This window comes from Rattus norvegicus, chromosome 9, assembly GCF_036323735.1.
Source record: "Rattus norvegicus strain BN/NHsdMcwi chromosome 9, GRCr8, whole genome shotgun sequence".
NCBI classification, from domain to species: Eukaryota; Metazoa; Chordata; class Mammalia; order Rodentia; family Muridae; genus Rattus; species Rattus norvegicus.
The window spans coordinates 85,845,698-85,873,196 of record NC_086027.1 but is presented as its reverse complement, the minus strand read 5'-3'; the positions used below and the strand labels follow the sequence as shown (position 1 = coordinate 85,873,196).

Genomic DNA, 27,499 nt, shown 5'->3' with positions numbered 1-27,499 from the left:
TGGGAAAGTTCCTCAAAGCAATGCAAGTGAACAGTTTTAAGTCGGAGAGGCTGAGTCTGCATCTTTGTCAGCATAGGAAGGGTGTACTGGTCCCTGCCTAACAAGTTTTTCAGGATGCTAAGATTTACACTGGGTCCCTTAGTGAACCAAGAGGTATTCTACAAGTCTGAAGTGTGTGTGTGTGTGTGTGTGTGTGTGTGTGTGTGTGTGTGGTGTGTGTGTGTGAGAGAGACAGAGAGACAGAGACAGAGACAGAGAGTCAGAGAGAGACAGAGAGGCTGAGAAACAGAGAGACAGAGAAACAAAGAGAGAGAGAGATGAATTTTGTTGTCATTTTATCCCTTCATACTTAACTTACTTTTCATGCAGAACAAAATTTTATTAATTTTTATAAATTTTATTAATGGACTTTTAAAAGCCAGATTTGATAGACTTAATATATAACCATGTTTTTGCAGTTAGTATAGGTGAATAAATTTTCTCTCTGCCTGTCTGGCAAAGATTATCTCCATAAGTCTCTATCTATAAACCCATTTATATATCTACTCTCAAAAATGTCTATTGAAGAGTTTTTCAGAACACAGAAACAATGCATGCTCAAACAAATAAACTAGAAAATGTAGAAATGTACCAAAATAAAGCAATTCAGCCATGATACAGGGGAAAAAAACCTACTGACTGTAGATTTCTTCATTCATCTTTTTATTTAATACTTTTAAAATCACTTATGTGAGCATATTCTGTTAGAAAAATCACAGTATTAAGCGCTCTATGTTCTGCAATTAAACAAATATCAATTATCATAGTCCCATGCCAAGGTGATAAATTCGTTGACAGGCTTGGAAAAGTTCCTCAAAGAAACATAGGGAGGCAGGTCTAAGTAAGTCGGAGATGCAAGGTTGTCCTGCTCTCCCTTCCTCCCTCCCTTCTCCCTTCCTTCTCTCCTCTCCTTTCTTCCACTCTTTTCTTCTTCTTATCCTTCCTTTTGTTTACTAGGTGTATCAATCACCTTTCTCTTGGTGTGAGAAAACACCATGGTCAAGATAACCCACAGAAAGAAGAGCTTACTTGGAGTAGCAATTCCAGTAGCAAAACCAGATGAACCTGAGAACCTTCACCTTAAATTAAGTAAATGAAAGACAAATATCATATTTTCTCTCAGTTTTGCATCCTAGTGTTCTTTCTGGACATGTAAAACCATATAAAAGTAGGAGGCATGGGAAGGGAAGGAAGAAGGCCAGTGGGCTGGGAACTGAGGGGAGGTGCATGGGAGAAAATGATTATGATCAAATGCCTGATACAACTGAAAGAATTGTCTGAAATCCAACACTGTGTACAATGACTGAAAGTCAATAAATGTTTTGGAAATATTTTTTTCTTCCTAGAAAAATGTCTAAAACCAAAAAGCCTTCTCTCAAATCAGTTTTGGTCTTAAAGTCAATAACATTAATAAACCATTAAATCCTTTTTGGAGCTTGACAAAATGGCTTTGAATTTCCTTGGGAAGAATCTAATAGATTCAAATTTCTAGGAAAATAATTTAAAAGAAGATGCTAAGAAGATATTTACCATTAGATTATACAATACTTTATAATTTAAGTAAATGTAAAACTATAATTTAAGTAAAATTGGGATACACCCAGAATCATGAAATTGGTGAATGGTGTAAGAAAGTGATTCATGAGAAAGAATGGAAAACCATTTACATAAAACCATTTAAAATATGGTAAATCTGACATTTCAAATATGAAATTTCATGAGTTTTCATTTATTTAAGTGAATTTTAAAATAAATATTTTCAGACCAGTACTTTTGGCATCAAGGAAGTTCCTACTCATATGTGTATATTTTATAACAAGAAGCTCTATACAAGGCTTTCCCACAATTAATCATAGTCACGTCGGAAGCTGACTCTGCTGGGTGGCTACTTGGAAAACCTCATCATGCTGTGATCCAGTAAACATATTTAGAAGAAATTTAAAAAAAAACTTTGATAAATATTTACATAAAACACCGAGATAAATGCAAGATCAACCCCAATCGCAGGGTCACCAATAAAATTATTAACATAAAGATAACTTGGGATAAAAGCCGTTTATGAAATATTAGAATAAGGCAGACATTTAAAAACAAGAGATGGGACTCTTTTCACAAAATGACAAGTAAGGTATGCCCAAAAGACAAACAAAAGTACTAATATAACCGAACATATATGTAGGGAAAAATATTATCATGACTACTTACAGCATATCAAGAGCGATTATTAGTCTCTAGCCATCAAAATGCAAATTGTTAAGATTTGGCAAATGCTAGTCAATTAGCTGGGGTCTGGAAGTCTTGCGAGTGTCTTCTCAGGGTAAAAGTATCCACTTTAGTTTTGACAAGTAAGAGTAGAAATTGTTTTCTAAAAATCTCAGAGAAATGAGCTCTTTTGCCAATGCTTCCCTTTGGAAAGTTATAGTATAGTGGTGTTTTCTGAGCTATAGAAAGATTTCGACAACAGAATTTGTTTCTCTGAAAATCGAAAGGGAAATGGAAGCAGCGGCAGAGACTACTAGCAAATTGCCTCAGGCTATTGCAGCACATTTTAAAAATGAGATATATCACACAATATATATGATTACAAAATACACGTCAGCAGAGTGCGTATGGTCAAAGGAAAGTGCTTACAATATATCTCTAAGTGAAGACAATGTGTATGTTTTGTAAAAAGCAAAATGACATTTAAAGAACACACTAAAATCCAAGCAGTGGTTAATTTTTATTTTTTATAAGTATTAACAAACCATAAATCATTTTAATATAAATATTATCAGGACATTGTAGCTTTTATAATTCTCTGAAGTTGATTTCCGTCCTTTTCTAAGAGGCACAGTCTGGGAACACTAAGCCCGGTCTTTACTTAGCTCTTTTAAATGCGTGTAATAAATTAAATGAAGCTAATCTTTTGATCCAGAGTCTAAAACTTATAAAGAAACTTTAGGATATGATGGGCTGATCTCCACTGGAATACGGGGAGGGAAATATTATCCGTCTGGGCAGCATACAACTCCAGATTTAGTGATGGGGAGCTAATGGCAGAAAGGAACTAACTTGGAATCTTATCTTGATCTTGAGCAAAAAAGAACTTAATTTCTTTAAACTGAAATTTCAACACTTGCAAAGTGATGGGAATGTTTAACCAGCTATGAGAAAATCGACATAATTCAATGAGGTTATGTGTGTGTGTGCACACATATATCAAGAATTTAAACGTAAAGCGTTGGGGAGTCGGGGAGGATGTATCAGTCAGAAAACTGTTTGCTACTCAGGCATGAGGATCTGTGTTCGGATACCCAGCTCCTACACAAAAAGCTGGGCACTGTAGGATGTACATGTAATCCCAGCAGTAAGAGGCAGAGAGCAAGATCCCCGGAACCTAGTGGCTAGTTAGTGTAGAGAAATGTGTGTGCTCTGGGCTCACTAGAAGACCCTCTCTTTAATATAAGGTGGCAAGTGACAGAGGAGGAGATAACATGGACATCTGGCCTCCATGTGCATGCACACATATGTGTATGTACATGCACACACGTATGCAAGAACACATATTAAAACATACATACACACACGCACAATATGCAAAGTTAAATGTTAAATGTTAACAATAGATGGCAAGCCCTGGGAGGCACTATTAATACTCGTATGATGAGCCTGTGTATTGGCATTTATACAAACATAATCAGCATGTTCAATTCTGAGGAAATCTGACCCACTATTAAAAAGCCAGTACGGACAATTAGAGCATTGTACAAAGATAAATCAGGGAGCCATGATTCCTCTCAAAGAAGAACAGAATGTAAAAGGAATAATAAAATCCAGTGATTTACATCCCCATAAAATTAATGCATTGTATATGAAGAATTAGCATAAAACATACTGACATTTATAGAATTGTTTCCAAAATACACTGAAGGAATTCCTTGTTAGAGAAAACAGGGGTTTAGAATCGTTTCCTCATGTGAGCCATAAAAAGTCTTAGACTCCAGTACTTTTATTTAGTTGCTTTAAACCACAATTGAGCTCATGTAAATTGGAGCTTAGTTCTCAAATATTTTTAATCTCTCTTCCCATAGAGGAACAGCCACCGAATCCTAATTCTGATAAGGAGATGTCTGCATAGAATTGGTGTGTATAAAAGAGAAACACATTTTATGTAGAGTAACTGTCATTTCTACATTTGAATCTTGTGCTGAAGCTGTGTCAAGCATTTGCAGATAATTCTAACCTGGTCAGCAGGATGGTTGCTAGGGTTGTATCTTTTTAAGGTGTTCTTTAACCATCAGACCTGTTTGTTTTGCTTTGAAGGAATGAATGATACATCTTTTTAGTTTCCAACAAATCTTAATCATAGGATTAAGAAGCTGCTTTCAAATAAATGAATGCACAGAAATACACACACACACACACACACACACACATGCACGCACACACACACACACACATATGTTTGAAAAGGAATGAACAGGGAAAAGATGAACTTGAACCTGATCCATGTGTGCTTCACTTCACAGGGTACCGTAAACTGCTGGGGTCACTGCAGAGGCTGACTGCTCTGAACTCCTGACAGCCAGTGGGAAGAGTGCACTTTTGGAAACCTTGACATTGAGATGGGGTCAAGACCAAATTCTACTTGTAGTTAGTGGAATCCCAGTTAGCATTGAGCAGTGAGTGTGTGACACCCTTGATGTATACAATGAATTTGAACTCTAGTAAATTCAAGCTCTATCCTGGATTGTCTTTTAATTTAGAGAAATTACGAATCTACATAGTTTTAAGACCATTGATTTAAATTTGATATTAAAGAACACAGCAACTTTTTTTTTAGAGGCAGAGTCTTACTATCTAACCTTAGCTGGCTTTAAACTATCCATGTAGACCAGGCCAACCTCCAATTCATAGAGATATGCCCACCAATGCCTCCCACATGCTAGGTTTAAAGACGTATGCCAGCAAGCCCGGCCTTGTTTTCTCTCATTTATTTTTAAATTTTATTTTAATCTTTTGATTTTTGAAAAAAAAAACAACTCAAGGATGCCAAACACTTTAGGTATTAGTCAATGAATAGAAAAATCTTGTAAGAGAATTTTGCATAAGGCATAGCACCCTATAATCACCCCATAAAGTAAGAAATGTTTACAAATGCCAGGTTTTCAGTGGTGCGAGCGATATGGCAGCGACTTAAATAAGTTATTCAGGACAACACCTACAGCAATGCACATGCAGGGATATGAATGAGGTCTGCACTCAATGGAAGCTTTGCAGAATTTTGCTAAGAGAGAGCCATTCAAGACCACAGTGACTCTCGGCTGAGGTCAGAGTAAGGTGCCCCGTGTGTTTCACTTTACATTCAAGAGTCAGAGCATAGCCTTAAGGATTCTTAAGGCTTCCCAAGGAGTTTATTCACAAATCTCTGTAAATGACAGAGGTTTATCGTCTCCGGGCTGAGAGAGGAAAATAAAGAAAAAGCAATAAGAAGCATAAGATGAATCCTGCCACAAGGCTTGTGTATAAAAGAAAGCCCGTACATACTGACGCTCACAAACACGTTTCTAAATATAACCTGTACCCTGTAAAGCTAAACCACGGAAAGCATGACGTCATTAATCAGTTCACACTGGGAGCCATCTCAGTAGGTGAAGGCAGGCTATGTTAATGACCCGGTGAGAAAATAAAATCAATTTTTAGGGCATAAACTTGGCCTAACACCTTGAGAACTTTAGGATTATTGCTTTTACAGTTTGTTTTATGCCCTCGGAAGGTCAAGGTTTACAGCACCTGGACCTTACCTTTATGAAGAAGTGAATTTCCTTCAGGATAGCTAACCTGCAGACTATTTAGTGATTTGATTAGAAGGAAAAGACGTAGGAAGTTTGAATGTTTTCACCCCACTTTGTTTTGCAGCCCACATCAAACATCGCAAAGATGTCAGAGAATACCAGAGACCAACAGGGTTCTGAATTTTTTTTTAATGATTAATTTTATATTAAGGTAATTTTTTAGAGGTCATATAAAGAAATTAAATGCTTGCTGTTGATGAATATTTCTCTCAATCAGCAGCGTAATTAAGAAAAGGAGAGGGCGCAGACAAAGCAAATAAAAACTAGTCCCCTGAAACACGAAGAACAAAGAGTTTGTATCCAACAGAAGCAAGCATTCTAGCTGCTGGAAACTTGTCTGTGTGTGTTCAGTTAAACTGAATTAAATCCACCGTCAAAAGATTTAATACTGGCCCTCTTCTCAGGAGCATCCTATAAAGCTAAACATAAAAGGCAGGTTGGATCTCTAAGGGCTCCGTATAATACATTGAATTGATAACATTTGGTGCTAATCACCACCTTTCCTTAAATATAATTTTAATGTCATTACAATTTCTGTTTTCTGTGATAGGACTTCCAGGAAATTTCCTGAAAATGTTCAGTTGAAGTCACATTCTATGTTGAGGCTTCCTAAAATAAATGGAGACGACAGACATGCATTTTGGTTTGACCACAAGGTAGAAGGAAAGAATGGGAGGAGGGAGAAAAGGAAATCAGAGACAAAGTCAGGGCGCTAAGTGCAAAGTTGGCTGCTTGAGATCGCAGACTAGAAGAGGTTAGAGGCGGTGAGGACTGACAGGAATATCTGTGCTTAGAAAAGCATCTCATGACTAACGCTGATGTGCGGTTTATTAAAGAGAAACAATTACAGCTGAGAGGATGGCTCCGTGGTTAAGTGCTCGCTGTTTACCAGCGATTGGACCCCCAGAATCTAAGTACATGGGAGGTATCCTGGCAGCCTGCTTGTAATTCTAAGGCTGGGAAGGCAGACCTGGAGGACGCCCAGAGCAAACTGACTGGCAAGACTGTGGGTGAGCTTGGGGTTTGATTCGGAGACCTTGTGCCAAAGATAAGGTATAAGAATGAGTGATCAAGGAGGGCTCGTGATGTCAGTCTCAAGCCTACATGCTCGTATACACATGCAAGAATTAAAAGAAGAACAAAGAAATGAAAATAAAGAAATAAAGCCCTTTGTGTCCTTAAAGTGGATCTGTCTAGGGTAGCTCAAAACTGCCTGTAACATACACACACACACACACACACACACACACATGCACATCTACGCAAACACACACACATATACACATATACACACATACACACATACACATGCACACATATATACACACATACACGCATACACACATATACACACATACACACACATACACACATACACATGCACACATATATACACACATACACACACATACACACATACACACATACACACATACACACGTACACACACATACACATGCACATGCACACATAGATACACACATACACACATACACACATACACACGTACACACACATACACACATTTACACACACACATATACACACACAGACTGCATGTGTATGTGTGTATATGTGTGTACTGTGTTAGAGATTAATACATAAAATTATTATATTTAAGTAAATCTTGACTTTAAGACAGAAATGATGGTGAATTCCTCTATTTGGATCAAAAACCAAGGGGACCAAAGTTCCCCACCTTTGCTTCTGATCTAATGAGAATTCCGAAGCCAACAGCAGAACAAAAAAAAAGGCTTCTATCCGTTTTTTGTTGCTAATATAGAAATTTCCATCTCACTACAGTCTGGTTTCAAAGTACTCAGGACTCCTCAGTAAACAAACTTTCTCTAGGCTATTCTTTCTTCCAGGGGTAAACAGCATCCTTCATTGACAACACACCAGCCTTTGAATGATGTCATCACTTCTCAGAGTTGTCTGTGGCAGTATTTTATCCTAAACAAAAGTTTCCCCAAACTTTTCTAGAAAAAAAAAGTCTTGGCAAGACTATTTTACATGTATCTTGATTTATACAAAGTTAAGCTCAAATTTCATTTTTTAAGATATCAGCTCAGAAAAGAATAGTTTCTACCTAATAAAAAAATATTTAAAAAGTTGTTAAAATCCCACTAGTAGATGGCCAACAGAAAACAAAGTCAATGATGTATTTTGGAGGTTTTTTCCCTCTGTCTCTCTCTGTCTCTGTCTCTTGCTTTCTCTAACTTTAAATGCACACACACATATATATATATATATATATACACATATGTATATACATATGTATATGGGATTCCTTATGGGATTCCTGTGTGTGCAAACATGTATGTGTTTGTCTGTGTGTGATTGTATGTGTGTGTGCATGTGTGTGTGTCTATACATTTCCTGTGCTTTTTTCCTCTCTCTTTCCTATTCTGGTTAGTTTGTTTTTAATGGCATATTATTATTATTATTATTATTATTATTATTATTATTATTATTAAGATGCATGTTTGTTTTCTAATGAGAGAACAAGAAAAGGTGTGGACTTGGGTGGAAAGGGAGGTAGACTCTAGGAGAATTTGGGGAAGAGAAAATCATAAGCAAAATACATTGTATAAAAATATTTTCAGTAAAAAAACAAAAAACTATGCCTCCTTCTTATTATTTTGTTTGAGGCAAGGTTTGCATTATTATTATTATAACCTTGGTTGACATGGGACTGGAAGTAATTTTCCTGCTTCTGTCTTCTGAATATTGATATTACAAGCGTGCAGTGAGGGCCAGGGACCTGTGCCTTTAAAAAATTAACATTAGTCTTTAAATGTTTTAAATTATGTGCATGCTACTCCTGTGTGTGTGTGTGTATGTGTGTGTGTGTGTGTGTGTGTGTGTGTGTGTGTGTGTGTGTGTGTGTATTCTCCAGTGTGCATATGAGTGCATTGGTCTACCGAGGCCAAAAGAATAAGGAATCCCGAGAGCTGAAGGGACAGGCAGTTGCAAACTCTCCCAAGTTATGTTCTTTTAACTACTAAGACATCCCTCAAACTCCTACCCACCCTCCCACAATCTTTTTTTTAAAGACAGGGTCCCACTAAGTCATTCCAGTTAGCTTGGAACTAAATATGGCCTTTCTGCTCACAGAGATCCAGCTGCCTCTGCCTCTAGAGTACTGGGATTAGAGGTGTTCACCACATGCCAACTCCACCCTCTTTTACAAACACCAGTTTCTGTGATATTCCTTGGAGAGAGTCAAAGATAAAGAAGGTGTATTTCCTGACTTCAAGCTAGTCAGAGTCTCTGGAAAGAGGCGGTATGCATACCACAAGTGAAATCCTAATTGCAGGGTAGTGGTAAGCGGAGGTCGACTCTACCTGGGCTGAGCAGAACATTGTGAAAGCAGATCTTGACGGTTAGCTAACATTGGCATCATCAAGTTGGCACTGGTGAGCATCACTGTGCCCTCTGACCTTGTGTTCCTATTTTCTATGGGTAAGTCTCCATTTTTCCCAGTCCTTAGAGGGTCCAGTGGTTTCCATAACCATTCGTACTTTGTATTGCACACACGGAAAGTACCAAGCACACAAGTATTTGTTCTTTGTTTCCTGACCCTTGGTTGGTTGTTCTGAATGAAGGAACTGACTGAGCACTTTAGGCTACACTTACGAGATGGCCAGAAGAGGAAAGAGTCAGCATGGATCTACCTTTCAAATTCAGAGTCTAACCTTTTATTACCCAAAGTGAATACAAATGGATCACATTTTAAAAATCTACCACTCATTCAAATGTTGACCCAATTCCCTTTCTGCTCTTTGGCCTTGCCTGGCTAAAGTGGGGTTGACAAGGGAGAATTTGGAAGTACCTTTGAGGTCTGATATCTCCGTTAGTGTGCAAAAAAGAGAAGTTTGAGTGAGTGCCTCTTGAAATCTGCCACGGGGTGCTCTTTACCATTGAGTTTTCAGCTGGAAAATTCCAAAGATCGTGAACTATGATGATAAATGAAGGGAAATGGTTCAAAGGGGGGAAATGCTCTTGTTTCATTTCGTTTGCCTCAGTAGGCATCCTGCTTTGTAAGATGCGGCCATTCCCCTAGCAACCATTTTGGAATCCGGTCCACTGCTTGATGATCATTTTGAACACATGACAGAAACCATGACCGTCATTCAGCCGTATGTTTAATATGCTAGAGTTTTTGGTGCTTAGGATGTTTAGATGAGAAGAAGCAGTAGTGTTAGCCCAGGAAGGATTTACGAGATATGGTGTGTCAGGGCCCAGCCCAGGCCTCTTGAATTAGAAGCTGGAGCTCAACAAACTCTCCTGACGATTTGTATGCACATTACATATTGACAGACACTGCCCTGGCATACAGGGAAAATAATCAAGAGAAAGACCACATCCTGCAGAAATTGAGGACTAGCATTGAGAAAACACAGTACCACAGACGATTAAGAATCCAGGGGGTGTTTTGCTTTTTTTTTCTTCATCTGTTGTTTGGGCATGGAACTTGAACATGATGATTTGATCAACAACCATTCCCAGGAGGAAAGGAAGCACGGTGTCTCTCACTCCACTGAGTTCTTTACAGTTCTGCGTCGCTGCCATTGATAGGCCTGACTGAGGCCTGCAGTTTGTCTCCAAGACACAGACAATGAAGAATAGCTTGCTACTAACACAAACAAGAAAGCGAGGCTTCATAATTCAGCTGCCATCTGGCCATTTATCATTTTTTTTTAGACTCAGCCCTGTAGAGTCCCCGAGAGCCTGGGAATCTCCCACCTGGCCCAATCTAGACATTCAGAAGAGTGGGCTGAGATCAAAGACACTGATAGGAACAGCCAGGGCAGTGGTGAGTCCTTGGGGGCAGTGATTTCGGAGAGCTCCCTCTGCTTACTATTAAGAGTTTTTATAACCTGTCAATGCTTCCTTTTAAACTTTGGCTCCCAGTCCAATTCCATGCCAGACTCGTAATCATTTCTGACCCCGAGAGTTCTCTCACACTTTGAGCAGTGGAGTTGACTTGTGAGCCCGGCAAGTTTTAATTGAGGGAGATCAACTGACTCAAAGATGTGAGAACCAAATAAGAAGCTCGCCCACTGCCTGTGATTCTGGAACCTTCACTCCAGAGAAAGAAAACTCGATGGTTAGGTCCATAGGAAGATACCCAGGGAACCCAGCCAACAATCCAGATGTGAGGGTAACATTTATTAAAGTCAGGGTCTTCGAAAGTGAGTTGAGTCTTTTATCTTCCAGCAGCACTCATGATAGCAGTGAGCACAGCCATGTGTCTTTGTGTGTGACTGGACAAGATGTTACTGCCAGGCTCATGTTTCCAGAGTGGTCGTGATCATTCACATGGCTTGGACTTCAAAGGGGCCCCAAAGAGGCTCTCCTGAGAAAAATCTCAATGAGCCAAAGCAGCGGTAGAGGTGAACCACAAGGAATGAGTGTACCTGTATAGAGGTGGTATGTAAATTAGCCCCCTTTCCGTAGTGTCCAGTAAACTAAGTGTGAAAACACTTACAAGGCCTGGATTCTAGCATTGCGGGCTAGGGCCTGCAGCTGCTGGCACCTCCTTCCTCTGAACGTTGTTCTGTTATTATTAAAACGACAGATTTTAAATCATCAGCACATAGACCACATAGGAAACTGTTAATATAAGAAAATGATCTGAGGGCTTATGATGAGCCAAGCTTTTCATGTGGAGATCAAGTCAAGGAATGCTGGAGTCAATACAGGTAAGTGGGCTGTTTTCCCTTCAAAGATCTCAGCCTTGTTGTGTATTCCTGGTCAGTGTTTTATGACTGAAGGCTAAGACCTCCCAGATCATCAGGACACTCTCTGATCAAATCATGTGATTGTTAACCCTCGGGAAGATCACTAAGAGGTGACCAAGAAGATATTTTCTGATCCTCTAATTCTGGAGAAGGACAAAGTTTCTCCTTCATTTCTGTCTCGACTGGACTGTCCAGCTAGTGAGGGAGCCCTTTATGGTTTGGGCCGCTGCACAGGTAGCCTTGTTGTATTTAGGTGGAAGCTCTTAGCTCGAATGCTGAGTATGCTGCCAAGTCAACCGATTCTGTAGAAGACAGGTGTGTTTGTTTGGTTTGCTAGGATTCAAGAGGAAGCATCATGCTTGGAAAATTTACACAGTGTTTTAAAATAATTGATCTGCTTGACAGGAAACGAACTTCCTCTCCAACCATTGTGAGAGAGTCATTATAAAATGCTTCTAGGGGCCAGCATCTAAAACGTTCACTTTTGTACCCAATTTCTCTAAATGAATGTTACTGCCATTAAATCACATACTGCCATTAAATGGCATTACTTTACTGGAAAAAAAAAAAACTAAACGAAGAAAATTGTATGCTCATAGTATCTGCACCAAAAACCATGTAATTGACATTGTAATTGCTTGTTTTACAGTTTATTTTATTTTTGTTTAATGTTTGTGCCTGTGTGAGATGTGTATGTGAGTGTGTGTGTGTGTGTGTGTGTGTGTGTATGTGTGCGGACACATGTACAACCATGTGGAAGTGTCATGCTCCTTCATTCTCTGCCACATTACACAGGATTTCTCACTAGAATTTTCATCATTTCAAATGCCAGCAGTCTTCCTGTTTCTGCACCCCTGTGTGAGTGTGTGCATGCACATGTGTGCATGCGTGTGCACACACTCACACACAAACACACACATACTAACACACACATACACACACTCACACACTCACACATACACACACAAACACACACACTCACACATACACACACACAAACACACACACTCACACATACACACACACACAAACACACACACTAACACACACATACACACACACTCACACATACTCACACACATACACACAAACACACACACACTAACACACACATACACACACACTCACACTCACACATACACACACACACACACACACACACACACACACACACACACACACGTCTGAAGTTACATAGCTGGCTTTTTATATGTGAGCCTGGGACCAAACCCCAGTCTTCCCACTTGGGCTGCCAGCCTTATTGCTCCCTGAAGCATCTCTCCAGCTTTAGGCTTTAGTTCCCCCTGGCTAGCAGATACTGTAGTGTGGAGACATTTCCACTTGCACTTCATTTCCCTCAAGCGCTAAGTTTGGGGCATGTTTTCTTTATCTCCTCTTCAAAAGTATCAGTCAAATTCTCTTTGTTGGAAACCACACCATCCAGTTCATATCTACTTTGGGAAAAGCCGTTAAATTATTTATCTTCAAGATGAACTGCGTCCTGGCCTTCATAAGGGCAGTCCCTGAAATTGTTCTAATTTGAGTCTCCGTTCCTGGCCGGGGCTTATAATAGCTGGAAGAATGCGTGCTGACAAGCAGAGACAAAAAGGCCACGCGGAAGGTCACTTTTAAGCAGAAATGTGATTTATATGCTATAAAGCACTCTATTATTATTAGATAGAGATGGGAATTCAGGGAAAGAATATGGGATATGAAAAGTCTCTTATTTCAGAACGTTCGGGCAGATTTGAAGGGGAAATTGTGCTATGAACTTCCATCTCACCAAGAAGGAGAGTGCACAGCCAGCAGGCCGACCAAATTAGCGGCGGATATCCAAACTGAAATAATTTTCATTATGTTTCAGATTAAGCTAGTGAAGATGCTTGATTTTGTATGGTCTGAGAAGCATAGCATTTATACACAAAACTCGTTTCCCTAAATTACTTCAATTGTTGACTTTGAGACGTAAAAACTTTCAATCACGGTGTCCTGATCAGCAAGACTGCTGCAGTTGCAGAGGTCAAAATATTGTGGGTTTTAAGCTGTTTTATTTTTCTGGTTTTCGGTGAGTGTAGGGCAGCAGGAGGGCCCTGGGGGCCAGGTACACAGTAGAGATTTTTAACTGTGATTTAGGGTCAGTGTCAGAATATGATAGATTCTTTTTTTTGAAAGTCAAAACCAGCTTTAGACTTATATAGTGAGCACTAAAGTACAAAAGAGTGTGGATAACTCAAGATGACACCACAGGCTAAAATATGAGTCCCGCTTCTTCAGAAACTTAAAGGTGCTAGTGAAGTTGGCACAGACAAGAGGGGTTTGTTGCCTAAAGCAGTATCCAAGTTTCTGGGTTCATCCATCTGCAACTCCTTGTCTGTGGTTCACATTGGTCATGAATTACACTCCGTTTCCTCAGCTTAATCCTTTTCATTTATTTATACTCTGTGGAGAGACATAAAAGACTTCTTAGGGAAATCCAACTGTTTTTGATCAGCCTTGTCATGTGCAAATAATGGGGCTTTGTCAAGGCCAGGGTTTTCTCGAAATTTATACCTTCTAATAATAATTAAAAGAAAAGAAAGGGAAAATCAGAAACAAATAAGAAATATATTGAATTCAATTCGAAGCATGTTGTGGTTTTAAATCAATGGCCATAAAGCGTTTTCCATTTTTTAAAAATATGTCCATGCGTGGCGGTGTAACCCAAATCTCTGTTTGTTGAATTTGGAATTTTTCAAATAACAAATCCATGACTTCAATTTGTTTAGCCCAAGGAAGAAAGATAGCATTTAGTTCTCAGCGAGGCATTATATTAGCAATCGGACGAGTAACAATGTGGAATTGCTGGCCAGGGGATCAACTCTTGCTTGATAAAAGCTCAAGTAAAGGCTGGAAAAAGGTCCTCAGCAAGAGGTTTTTAATGGTTTGATGGAAGTCAGATTTGTGTGAATGAAGGTTGCTCTGGCTGTTCATGAACCGTATGTATCTGGGTTTTGATTTTCTAAATACTCTTGCAGTGTTTGACCAATTCATATCCAAAGAAAAAAATTAAAACACCATTAACAATTAGATTATTAATAGATAGAAGTTACTAATACAAATAATTTATGCTATCTGAAGATTCAACAGAAATTCTCAAGCTTATTTCTAGTGATTCATTTAAAGAGTTTAATTAGCTGTAAAATTCTGTTGAAATACATTGTCTATTCTTATTTTTCTATTTTCCCAGCAGTGTGGAGTTGCAACCTCCTATACCACTAGTTTTCTAGTCTGATACTATAATAGAATGTTCTAGATAATTTCTAATAGTCTTGGTGCTTGCCTTTGCCTATTGCCAGATAAAACCTGATGTCTGGGACTATTATTATGAGCACTTCTGTTTTAGTGGTTCCTTGTGTAATTAGAAAGAGAGCTTAGGATTCCTCCACCCTGATACAAGGACACAGACAGACAGAAACAGATATACAGACACACACACGCACACACACACACACACACACACACACACACACACACACTCTTCCATGAAGTTGGATACAAATGAATTTTTAAAAAATATTATTAAGGGTTAAATAGCCTTATGCTATCCTTATAGGGACATCAGTGGGTAAAGGACTTGTCCTCTGAGCTTGATGACTTGACTCAGACTCCCAAAACCCATGCAAAATACATATACAGAAGCATAGACCTCTCTAATTCTAGTGTATGCCTATCAGAAGGTCATAGGAAGACAATGGAATGCTGAAGTTCTTGGATCAGTTACCTTGGCCTATGTGTCAGTGAACTTGAGATATTCTGCCTCAAACAAGACAAAAGGCATCCCTATTCTCTCTCTCTCTCTCTCTCTCTCTCTCTCTCTCTCTCTCTCTCTCTCTCATACACACACAAACACACACACAGAGAAAGAGAGAGAAAGAGGGGGAGGGAGGAGGAAAGAAAAGAAAAGAAAAGAAAAGGAAAGAAAGGAAAAGGAAAGAAAAGAAAGGAAAAGAAAAGAAAAAGTCCACATTTCAGGGGAATACAAAGTCTTGCATTTAAACCTAAACTGATACTTTATGCTTAAAATTTTGAGTCTGAGACTGGATGATAATGTTTACTTTGAATAGTATGTATTAATGTATATGTAAGTACATGAGCTCAACTGCCATGTTTCATACATGTAGAAATCTGTTCTAGTCACTGATATATTTCTGTGAAGAGATACTATGACCAAAGCAACTCTTATAAAAGAAAGCATCAAATTAAGGGTTTGCTTACCATTTCAGAGGATAGGTTCATTAGTCTATTATCATAGTAATGGGAGTGTGGTGGGACACAGGCAGGCAGGCACGGTGCTAGAGCAATATCGGAGAGTTTTACATCCTAATTCACAGGCAGGGCTCAGGGAAGGACTGGGTCTAGTGTGATCATTTGAAATCTCAAAGCCCACTCCCAGTGAAATACCTCCCCTTATAAGACTCACCTAACAGATGAGGATGCTTATAGCCAACCATCAGACTGAGCAGGGGACCCCAATGGAGAAGTTAGAGAAAGGACTGAAGGAGCTGAAGGGGTTTGCAACCTCATAGGAAGAACAACAATATCAAGAACCAGACCCCCGCTTCCCCTAGAGCTCCCAAAGAGTACACATGGAAGGACCCATGGCTCCAGCTGCATATGTAGCAGAGGATGACATTGTCTGGCATCAATAGGAAAAGTCCTTGGTCCTAGGAAAGCTATTTCCTCAGTGTAGGGGAATGCCAGGGTATTGATGTGGGAGTGGGTGTGTGGAAGGGGGAGCATCCTCATAGAAGCTGGGGAACAGGGGGGATGGAAGGGAAATACTTTTGAGACATCTAGTACATCACATGAAAAGCTAGGTCATCTATCAAGGTTGCCCCGCATATTCAGTGAATTGCAAGCTACACAATGTCTAGATCTTATGTCTAGATCATCCTTCCTTGTCAAGAAAACAGAAGAGAAAGATTGTCACAATTAGGACTGTCTTCTAAAAGACAGAAGACTAAGAGAAATCCATCCACAGTTGTTACCAGGACCACCTGGTGCTTCTTAGCTTACATGTTCTATGTTGTGCTATCCATGCCAGACACCTTGAAGAAAGATCCTATCAACAGAAAAACCTAGGATGTGGCATTCTTTCCAGTCTTTACCCACTTTTATTTCCCTTCCCTATCCTATTTTAACCTGTCAGTGGTGGATAAGTGGATATTCCCATCTCTTGAAGTCTTCTTGATGTTCCCTTACCAATATATAATAGCACACTTATAGTTAACTGCTAAATATTATTGCCAATGGCAAGGCTATTTGTTAATGGTGCAGCAATAACGTACCACAATTGGAGTTGCTTGAATAATAGAAATTTACTTTTCATAGAGTAAAGGTAAATAGCAACAGGTTAGCTGCTGCTAAGAGAGGAGAGAAGATTCTATCAGGTCCTTTCTCTTGGGCTGACGGATGATCACCTTTATAGAGGCCTTTATAAAAACTCTAGTTAGCGTGGATCAGGGTCTACCCCAGTGACCTCATTTTAGCTTATCTCTATTAAATTTTAATCTCCAATATGGTCATGTCCTGAGTCAATGGAAAATAAATATGAAATTGGGGGTCCACACAACTCATCCAATAATAGAAACTAAAAATATGATAGACCAAGAAGAAGAACATGCTTGATGTGTAAAGAGAAATGAATTTACTTTATAAAAATGTCATTCAACAGACATTTTAAAAATAATTCTATGTAAAAAACCTCTTCTATTAAAATAACCAAAGTATATAAAATAAAGTTAGAACTTAAAAAATATCCTTGATAGAAACATACTCAGAAATATTAATGTTTACTCATAGATTTCTTTAAAAAAATCTACTTTTTATAGAATGGAGTCTGGCGAGGAGAGAGCTGAGAGTCTGAGTGGAGAGAGAACACTTGAAGAAAACAAGACAATTGCAAATACAGATTTGTTGCTGTTTTAAACCAAAACAAAAAAAAATCAAGGACTTGTTCTTGGAGTATATTTTCGGGCTCCTCCCAGGTACAGCTGATAGGAGTGAATTTACTTCTTATCACTCATTACAGCTTGTTTTTGTTATTTAATTAAATATTTAAAGTATTCTTTGTATGCCTCTAAGGAAAAATTGGTTTTTGCCATGTGCAGCTTGTCCTTGTGATTGTATGCAGCTTGAACTTATGAGAACTTTACTCATGTAACCTTTCATAACCCTCAGAGTATAAATTGTCTGGGGCTCTGAATAAAGTTGGGTTTTGCATAAGACTTTTATGTGTCTCATTTATCAGTTCTGTTCCCCGAGGTCCCACTACCTCCAAAGAGGTGACAACCTACTTTTAAGTGTTTAGTGAAAACATGAAACTAGGGTTTGGCACCATCACAAATGGGTTTTAAATAGTGATCTGTCAAAAAAGATCTTTAAAAATATTACCTGTAATCGTTTCAAATGAATCTTACACAGAATCTTTAGTTTTCATTTCACCCATGTACACAGCTCTGGATATAGGGAACTGACAGCTGATCAACAGCTACCGTGTGAAAACCTGTCACACACAGAAGACATGGCTGAAGACGATGACAATCTCTCCAACCTGTCTATCTGAAATGTGTGAGTTTATGCCAGTTTAGCCAGGAGGTCTCATGGAGAAGAGGAATTGAGACACAATTGAATGAGTCGCTAGTCCTAAAATTTGTTTTCTAAGATACATTTTAAATTGTGTTAAACCTTTTACAATTATGGAGCACTCTTCTTTATGTGGTATGCTACCTCAGGGGAACCAGCTCTAAACATTCCTCACAAGTGGCTCCCGCTCCTTTTCCTCGATTCTTAACAATACAACTGTGATGTTCTAGCTCCTTCCCCTCACATACGTGAACTTGTTTGTCTCCACAGCCTGCGCACATGGCTTAGTCCCCATTGATTTTGAGAGGAGAACTTCAAATTCGTTTATATTTGCTATGTCTTTTTCCTATTTTGAGTAGGTTGGATGATATCTCAATGGCCTCCAGTAGAGACAGACTCTAAACAGGATTTGATAGCCAGTGTTTCTTCTGTTTGTTTGGGAGGAAAGTCAAGAAGTAGTTTGAGACCTGGAGACTTACCATCTCCTTTCCAATACCCTAGTTACTCTCTTTTAGAAAAGATTATCGTGAAAAATCAATCTTTAATTGGGCCTGAGTAGCATACAAATGCCTTGAGAGGAGAGAATCTCCAAGCAGACAAAGTTGTCACCTGGCAATTTAGAAATTAGGATCTGAACAGGCTCAATAATCAAATAGATCTGCAAACCTCTCAGTGAACCCTAGCCTCCTCTTAGATGCATTTTCAGAAAACCTGGCCTGAGTTTGGAGAAATTCAAAGCAATTTCATGGCTGCAGATGGAAACCAGGCCTAGCTCAGCAGTTCGAATGAACCTGAAACTCAGGGGCCATCTCCAGGGGTCTGAACCCAACCAAACCAAAACAGAGTAATGACTGCCAGGGAACAATGGAAATCCCCTGTGCATTGGCTTGGCAGAAACTGAGAACAGGTTTGTTTTCTATTATTCAACAGTGATAAGTGAGGAAACTTAAATCTCCAAGATGGTTTGACTGGGAGATCTGTGTTATTCAGAGGCATGAGGAACAGACTCTAGGGCATTGCCACACCTCACATCTCTGGCTACATAGCAAATGTCTTGGAAAGTCATGAAGGATATTTAAACTATTGCAATTACATTAAGACATGGGCAATTTAGTATGAGATGGTTCTTCTGATATGATTACAGGAACAGGGCTATAGGATTGGGTAGTGATAAGGTTTCTATAGCTTTCATCTCAGAAAGAATAGAATCAAAACGAAATTACTCTGGTCATAGTCCTTGACAACTGGATTTGAACTCCATCTCAAGTGTTCTGGTTGACCACCAGGTTCCACATGATATCAGGCCAATGTCTCACATGCTTGATGGAGCTGGTCAGCCTTACTTTCAAAACACCTGCAATGTAGCAGCAATTGGCAAAGAATTTTTTGACTTCTGAAAGGTGATTTGGCTTCTTCTCAAGGTCTTGAATAAACAGTGATGACAGAGAGGGGAGCTCCCCACTTTCTTCCTTCTCTTCCTTGCCCTTTCTCTATGACGTCTTCTCTTTAGCATTGCAGAACCTTAGCTTTTCAAGGACTTTGTATAAATGGACTAACTTTCAGTTCCTCAATAAAGCCAACTAATCTTTATAGTCCGTCTTTATTAATTTTTGACAATTCCATGCAATGTATTTTGAACATATTCACCCACCGTCCATCCCTTCCCACCCAACTTTGAGACTGTTTCTTTAGTTTTTATTTTTCTTCCTCTTTACCCATTTTGTCTAATTTGATTGTTTAGCTAATTTTTAGATTGGGTTCTTCTATAGTGTTTGGTCAGAAGTCAATTAGCATTTTATCTTGATTTGGTTAATCCCATTTTTCAAAAATTATTAAAGATCAGGGCAAGCAAGGTGGTTTAGTGGGTTAAAATACCTGCTGACCAAGCTTGATGACCTGAGTCCAATGCCTAGAACCTAGAGTGGAAAGAATTAATTCTTCAAACTTGTCTTCTGGCCACAGCACACAAGCTCTCTGCATCTACATAATGTGTACTCGCTTGCCCTAGCACATATCCATATATCACCTGTCTATCTGTCTGTCTGTCTGTCTATCTATCTATCTACCTATCTATCTGTCAATCATCTATTCATCTCTCTGTATGCCTGCCTTCCTGTCTGTCGGTCTATCTATCTGGCTATCATCTATCTCTTTATCATCTCTCTCTATTTCTCTATATCTTCCTCTCATCTATCATCTTTCTATATATCCTCTATGTGCTTCTCTCTGTCTGTCTAGCTATCATCTCTTTCATCTACTTATCATTATTTTTATCCATCTCCATCTCTCACAATATTAATAAAGCAAAACTTTAAAATGCAAATCATGAAAGTACCTCTGAGGCTTGTAGAAGTAACGACCAATCTGCACTATAAACTAGAAATTCTGATTTCTTACCTAGTCCTTGAAGTATTTCTGCAAGCTAAACAGGGAAAATCCCATTCCTACTGTGCACTTGAGACTGCCTTGTTATTGAGTTGTCCTATGATAGTTACCATTGCTGGAGTCATTACAGTTGCTGTTATTTGTCTTCTCATGATAATCACAACTATGAACACTCAGTTGCTGCCATGGGAGAAGAAAGAGAAGCAGGAAAAACTCTCTTGTCTTGATTTTCTTGTCTTCATCCTTGGCCTCACTCTTAGAAGCATCATTTCCAGCCCAGCCCCTGAGTATTTGTGTGCTTTTTCATTTACTTTTTACTAACTCTTCTATTCTCTGGATAGCCTCTAATTCATATACATTGATTTTTTTCTTTAGAGAAAGTAACTATCTTATGACCTATTACCTAAGTAAGTCATTTATCATATCTACACGGTCGTATGTACTTTTCATGAGGGATCTCAAACCTTGCTGCCTATTAGAATCATTCTGGGAAATTAAGGCCAAAACAAAACAGCCCCAAACCTTGGATTTTGAATAAGGGAATCAGAATTTCTGAGGCTGGGACCCTGGCATTACTTTCCATAGTTTTCCTCACTTTCCCTCTTCAACTCTTCATGATACTGCATTCTGCATTCTGATGATTAACCCTATGTAGACAGGGTTAAAAACAAAAACCAAAACCTCACTGCTTTACATCAATCAGCAAGTCTGCATCACCATCTTTTACCTATGCCTTCAAAGTAATGTCTGACACATCTTTGAGAGGCTGCCTCACAGAGGGGCATCTTCCTACAGCTGCCTATCTTCAGTAATATGCAAAAGTTTAAGCCTCTATAGGTCCAACGGTCCATCAGCCTCACTCCAGCACCAGCAAGCTTCAACCCTCTGAATGGCTGGTGATCCCTGAATCCTGGTTAGTGAGGCTTCCCCCTTAGAATTGTGGTTTTGTTGTCAGGTAGAGTAAATTACTAGCCTTTTTTTTCAATTACATAAATTGTTAAAAGAAATATGTATAAGACAATTATTTACTAAGCCTTTATTCATACTTGTAATCAGCAGGACAGTAAGAAATGCAACGGAATAAACACTCTTCCTATTCTTACGCTTGAAATGTAGAGGTTGTCAGGGTCCTAATCCCATTCTAAAATGATCTTCAAGTTAGAAATCAGAAAGACAATTTTTCTATAAGAATTAGATTTTAACAACAATTATCAGGAATCCCCATACCACCACGACCAACTTCCCAAATCCCAAGAAACATCATTGTATAAATATACTCTAGCCGCCCAAACCATAATCCTCCCTTCTGATATAAAATCTGACTCAGTTTGAATTCCCTGAAAAGAGACCCTTAAGGGATATTTACATTCAACCCAAAGTAGACAGAATAGTAGAAACTAATTGGGCAGGCAAAGACAATAACAAAAAACCCCCAGCATGTCATTAAAATAGTCACAACACTGAGCAAAAGTCAGTGTCTAGCCATACTGTATTGAATCACTGTCTCTTGGAGCAGTTCATTGTGGGAGAAGACAAGAGATTAATCCGGTCAACGTCTTAGCACCAGTAGGTCTCATCTTTCAGTGTTCACACTATTATTGTTAGTTTTGTAAATTTTCAGGTTATACTTCCTGGGATTGTCCAGACAGGTGATACAAAGGCTAAACCCCACACCCTCCTTGGCCATCCTTTTTCTCTTGGGCTCAGAAATAGTGAAACAATCCAGAACTTCCAAAGGTCAAAATAGATAACGGAGCTCACAAGCCTTTTGCCCTATCAGGTGTAACAAGAACACATCATTGCTTGACTTTCATCAATGAAGCTAGTGGGGAAAAAGGAAGGCAGTATAGCGGTTAGGGCCAGCCTTGTCCTTGAGCAAGCAGCTCAGAGCTCAGGGTCCAGCTAAGCAAATGTAAGGAGGGCACTGTTTATCCTGAGACACTACGTTTGCATCACAGATGGAGATTAAAAATTTTTGATTACCATCTAGCAAACCTAAGCTGTGGGTGAACCTTATTTTACTATCACAGAACTCCTGCCTTGGGGTAAAGTGTAATATAAATAGTCTGAACTCTACAATCCCATTTCCTTCTGGAGTTACACCTTGCTTCCCTGTGGGCACTGAGTTCACAAAGAAGATCAGAGGATCAGAGGTTGATCAGCCCTTGAAACCCTAAACATTATCTGACATTTCTTATCCCTTCTTGGTCCCCATTACTAACTGTTTGGCCTCTCCACGTACCCCAGAAACACCAAGTTTTCTAGTACAGAGTTTCTTGAACTTTGTATTGAAAAGTTTCTCCCCTCTGGGTCTTTCATTTTAGCCCCAACAACTGTGCTAATCCTTCTCATGATTGTACTTTGATGTGAGAAGAAAACAGAGAATTTATTCAAAATGTAGTTTACCAATGCCATCTCCATTGGTCAAACAAGAGAGCCAACAATCTGATAAATGTATACATGTGTGGGTGTGGCTTTTCTGAAATGTCATTCTTTCTGAAGAAGGAAATGAATATAGATTTGGAATTGTAATGAGGAGGTTATCTAGCCCCTGAAAGACACAGATATCAGAATTCCTCTGATGCACTTTATGATAATCTTGGGGAAGCTGATTATTATTATTTTAAGTATTGAATTTTGAAGGTTCACATTTCCAGGAATGCAGAGATCCCTGTTTGAGATAAAGGAAGAAAGGGCAGCTATAACGTGAGCAGAAACCTTTACTTTCTCCGTTCTCCTTATGTGAGATCAAAACTAGAGTGAGTAGCATAGTCTTTGCTGTGGTGAACAGGAACACACAAGCTGTCCAAAGACACAGCTTACTATCACCATAAAAGCAGGGACAGCAGTAGGTGTCAAGGAGAGTAGGAATTCCTTCATTTTTTTCTCCTTGGTATACCTCTCTGCTTAGATATTTGTTGATTCTCTTTGGAGAATCTTACTCATCTTAATATAAGTTATTTGCATCATTAATATCAATAAGAAAAACAGTATGGTATAAGTCATATCCTCAGGGTGTCCAGCATTTGGACACAACAAAATGGCATTATTGTCTACAAATTTCATGTTTAATTAAACACTACATAATTGACTTACAATATAATCAAATTCCAAGAACAAAATTCAGAAAGGTCCAGTACTGTTCTATGAAAATGTCCTATTTTGTGTCAGACTATCGCCATAGCGATTGTGTGTTAGAGGGGGCTTCATGTGAACACTCACTCCTGCAAGTGATAAAATAAGTATACACTTAAGGATATAATTTTTCTTCTTAAAAATAACCTGTGCATTTCTTCTGCTGCTCTGGGGACTTCTGATGCCCCTTTTGGCATGAAAGCTTCTTCCCAACCAATGTCTACAAATTCTTCATACTTCATCTGCTGCATGCTCAAACGCATGCAATCTGGCCACATTGAAAATTAACTGGTTTTAAAGCTATTTGGTAATTTTAGATCTCCATGTTTTCTTTCTCTTTTCCTATACGTGAAAATTCCAATTTATCATTCCAAAACAATATTTAAAATATAAAGTAAAGTTGAACTTTCCTTTTAGATGAATGAATGAGTTTTCAGATAAGGAGACAGACATAGAAATAAATACCCTCTCTCTGGAAACTGTAGTATTTATTGGAGTTAGAGGTGAGGTTACACACTTGGTCTCCTGATCCTCATTTAATCTTAGATGGCAGGTTGATACAACCCTCCTTAAACACTGTCCACTTGTACCCTAACAATGGCTCCAACTCAGGACTCACCAGAACTGTTGTATGTGTCTTGTCTCTTCCATTCTGGGACGCCAACGGACTATGCCTCTCTCTTTGTCCAGCCAATGGAAGTCCATGGCTCCAGTTGTGACAGAGTGCCAGTTTGTCATAAAACAGAAAGAACCAGGCACTTTCCTGATCCCCTATAAACAAGCTCCATGTACAAAAAGAAGTTTGTTGTTTTCAGTAGCTCACATATTAAGAATATTCCATTCCATACGCATTTATCCATCTGTCCCGTAGGCTGGGGCATGAAAGGCCATGAAGATATTCTCCTTCAGAGTAGGACATGACTAGAAGAAGCAAGAAACATGAACTTGGGTGGATTTCACATCAATTTTTCCTCCATCTCCTAAGCTACAGCTTCACTTTTAGAAAGACCTAGCACTAAATTAAATTTCACAAGGACAGTAGAAAAATATAACTTGAGTTTGAAGGTACCTAGAGAGGAAGTTTTCTGCTTTCAGAATTTAGGATATTCCCATTCTTGCTCTGTGGATTGTCACCATATTTATGCTCATGCTTAACACAACTGAGGCTTCTGGGTATTTCTTATGTCGTTAAATACGAGTGGAGCAGCCCCGGGAATAGGAAGTGAGATTCTGTTTTGTTTACTTTTGTTGACATTCAGCATTTCATCCAGAGGCCCACAGGAGACCTCTGGCTGTATTCACAATGACGATGACAGAAGTTTAAATGAATGCCGCAGGTTCCCACAGGTTTGCAGTGCAGTAAATCTGAATGCACGAATGAAGAGTCTCTTGGAGGGCACTTTTCAAGGGTATAAAATGCAGCCTCTGATACTCCATTTTTCTTCATCTTGGTGAGAGCTGAGCAGAGGGAGAAAACTGCAAACAAAGAAATAGAAATTCTTTCACTAGAATTTTCCATCTCTCTAGAAGTAGCCAAACAGATTCCTCAGACAAAGCAGAATACTTCCTTGGAGTCTTGGGGACTCTTTAATCTTGTACTTTTTGAAGCAAGGCACATGGTCCAAATATGAGTCTTCTTGAGGTCATACAAGTAGATGGCATTTCAAGATTAGAGTCTTGATCTCCTGACTCCTTGCCCCAGTAATTTTTACCCTGTGTTTCAAGGCCTCCCTTCTATTTCTTCAGCCTGATTCTTGTAATCTAGGAAGATACATAGCAAGGCCAAAGGGACAAGATAGTAACTATAAAAGATATACACAACTCAAGAGCTATGCATTAATCCTCTGGGATCAAGTATCCAGCACAACTGGATATGGTCTCACCGTTTGGATTTGCTAGAACATACATGACTTTTTTCTTTTTATGCAAGTTGAGGACTGAGATCTTGAGGTCAAGATAAAAAAAATATCAGGAGCCTATTTTGGATACTGGAACAAGGTTTGATGACCGCAGTCTTTCATGAGAAGCCTTTAAGGTGAATGGACCTAGAGACTGATTAGAAGTCACTGGATTAACAAAGCAAAATAGGAAGTTGCCAATCTTAAGCATTTGGATGTAGAAGCAATGAGTTAGTAACCTCGGGAGAGCACATGATGTGTTCGCTGTCAATGGGGTTTTAAGCTCACAGAGATAAAAGAATAGCTGTAGCACATTTTTATCTCGCTCCTTAGTTTTGAGCATGTGCAGAGAATCATCTGTGCCATAATGTCCGACTGCCAACCCCCCTGAGCATTTCCTCCTGCATGATAGAGGGACTGGCTTCTGGTTCTCTCCAAGTCCTCTCACAGACGTGTTTCAGCTTCTCTTTTGCCTATTTGCCAGATGACTTCAAAGGAACCAAACGGTTTCCAATTGCCATGCCTTATCAAGAATCACTATAAAAGGGCTGTGCACTCAGTATTTTCTCTCTGTCCAGTGAGTTCATAAGAAGCAAGATTATTTTTCCCTTCTTTATGATCTGTTTTTCTCCTGCAGAGGTGACTTGAAATAGACCAAAATGCCCTGTGTTTGTTGTTACTCTTTAAAGCTTTATGCAGTACAACAGTTCACCCCTCTACCTTCACAGGAAACACCATGAATTAATTGTTTCAACCTTAATAAAACTGAGATCATGTCATTTTAAGGTCATGGTTTCCATAAAACAAATGTCAAACAATTTTTCATTTTTTTGTGTGAACTTCACTCTTTTGCTTTCTTCCTTGAGCTATTATATCTCTCAGGTGCCTTCTCCTATGGCAGCCTAATCTGATTAGTGTCTTACATGTTTTTAAATAAGTGCAGGGCCTGAATAGCTTCTGATTGAATAGCAGATCATCAGCTAATGAAGACAAGTCTACAACTCCCAGTGGCTACCTGCTTCTGTGCCTACTTGTATATGTGACTTCAGACGCCTAATCTCTTCTCATCCCACATCATGTGAATGCTGAAGCACACCCTACCTGGTGGTTAATGAATTCAATATTTTAGGACTTACTTGACAGATGGTTTTCTTATTTTGTGACTGCTACCCCGAAGAGATATCTTGGGAGTAAGTAATATGCACTAGGACGGGACAAGGCATATGATTATCACTGCATAAGTATCTGCACTTTGGTGTCATAGAAAAGATGATTAAAAGTCAAGGATTTTCATCAGTGGTCAGAGACATCATATTTTTTGAAAAAGACCCGAAATGTATTCTGGGTAAGTATGGCTCATTGCTTGATTTTCATTTCTTGTTTATTTTCATTTTCCTCGTTGCTTTATTGTACTCAATTTCACCCTTTATTTCCCACATTGTTATTGCTAATGGAGTAATTGATGAAGTATGCTGTTGAAATGATGTGCATTTTTATAGCTGTCTTCTGTAGGCACAGTATAAAAATTTTTTTAAACAGCCTTGAAATTAAATGTAATATATTTGCATCTGTAGTTTTTATTTTTGCATCTGGAAGCCATTTAGCCAGTTATTTATTTGAAAACTGGTCTTAGGAGCAGTAAAAGGCCAAGGACTGAAGCTGTGTCTACATTGTGCTACTGAATCAAGCCCAGACTAGAAACTATGATTAAAACCAGCCAGTAGGCTGACCCAGAGGGACGGGGCTGTTCCAGTAGAAATGGGAGCCTTTGCTGACTCATGAAAGACAAGAACTATATCTCCCATCACCCATCACATTTTGTTCTAGCCCCAGT

General features: G+C 39.0%; 1 long non-coding RNA gene across 1 annotated transcript in view; it reads left to right on the top strand.

Annotated features, from left to right (window-relative positions):
* The window catches only part of LOC108351966 (uncharacterized), a 103,430-nt gene extending 85,541 nt beyond the window's left edge, over positions 1 to 17,889 (top strand). The window contains exon 3 of the long non-coding RNA XR_005489227.2: positions 17,494 to 17,889. This is a non-coding gene — a long non-coding RNA (uncharacterized LOC108351966). The remainder of the gene's footprint in view (positions 1 to 17,493) is intronic.
* The last annotated feature ends 9,610 nt before the right edge of the window (positions 17,890 to 27,499 follow it).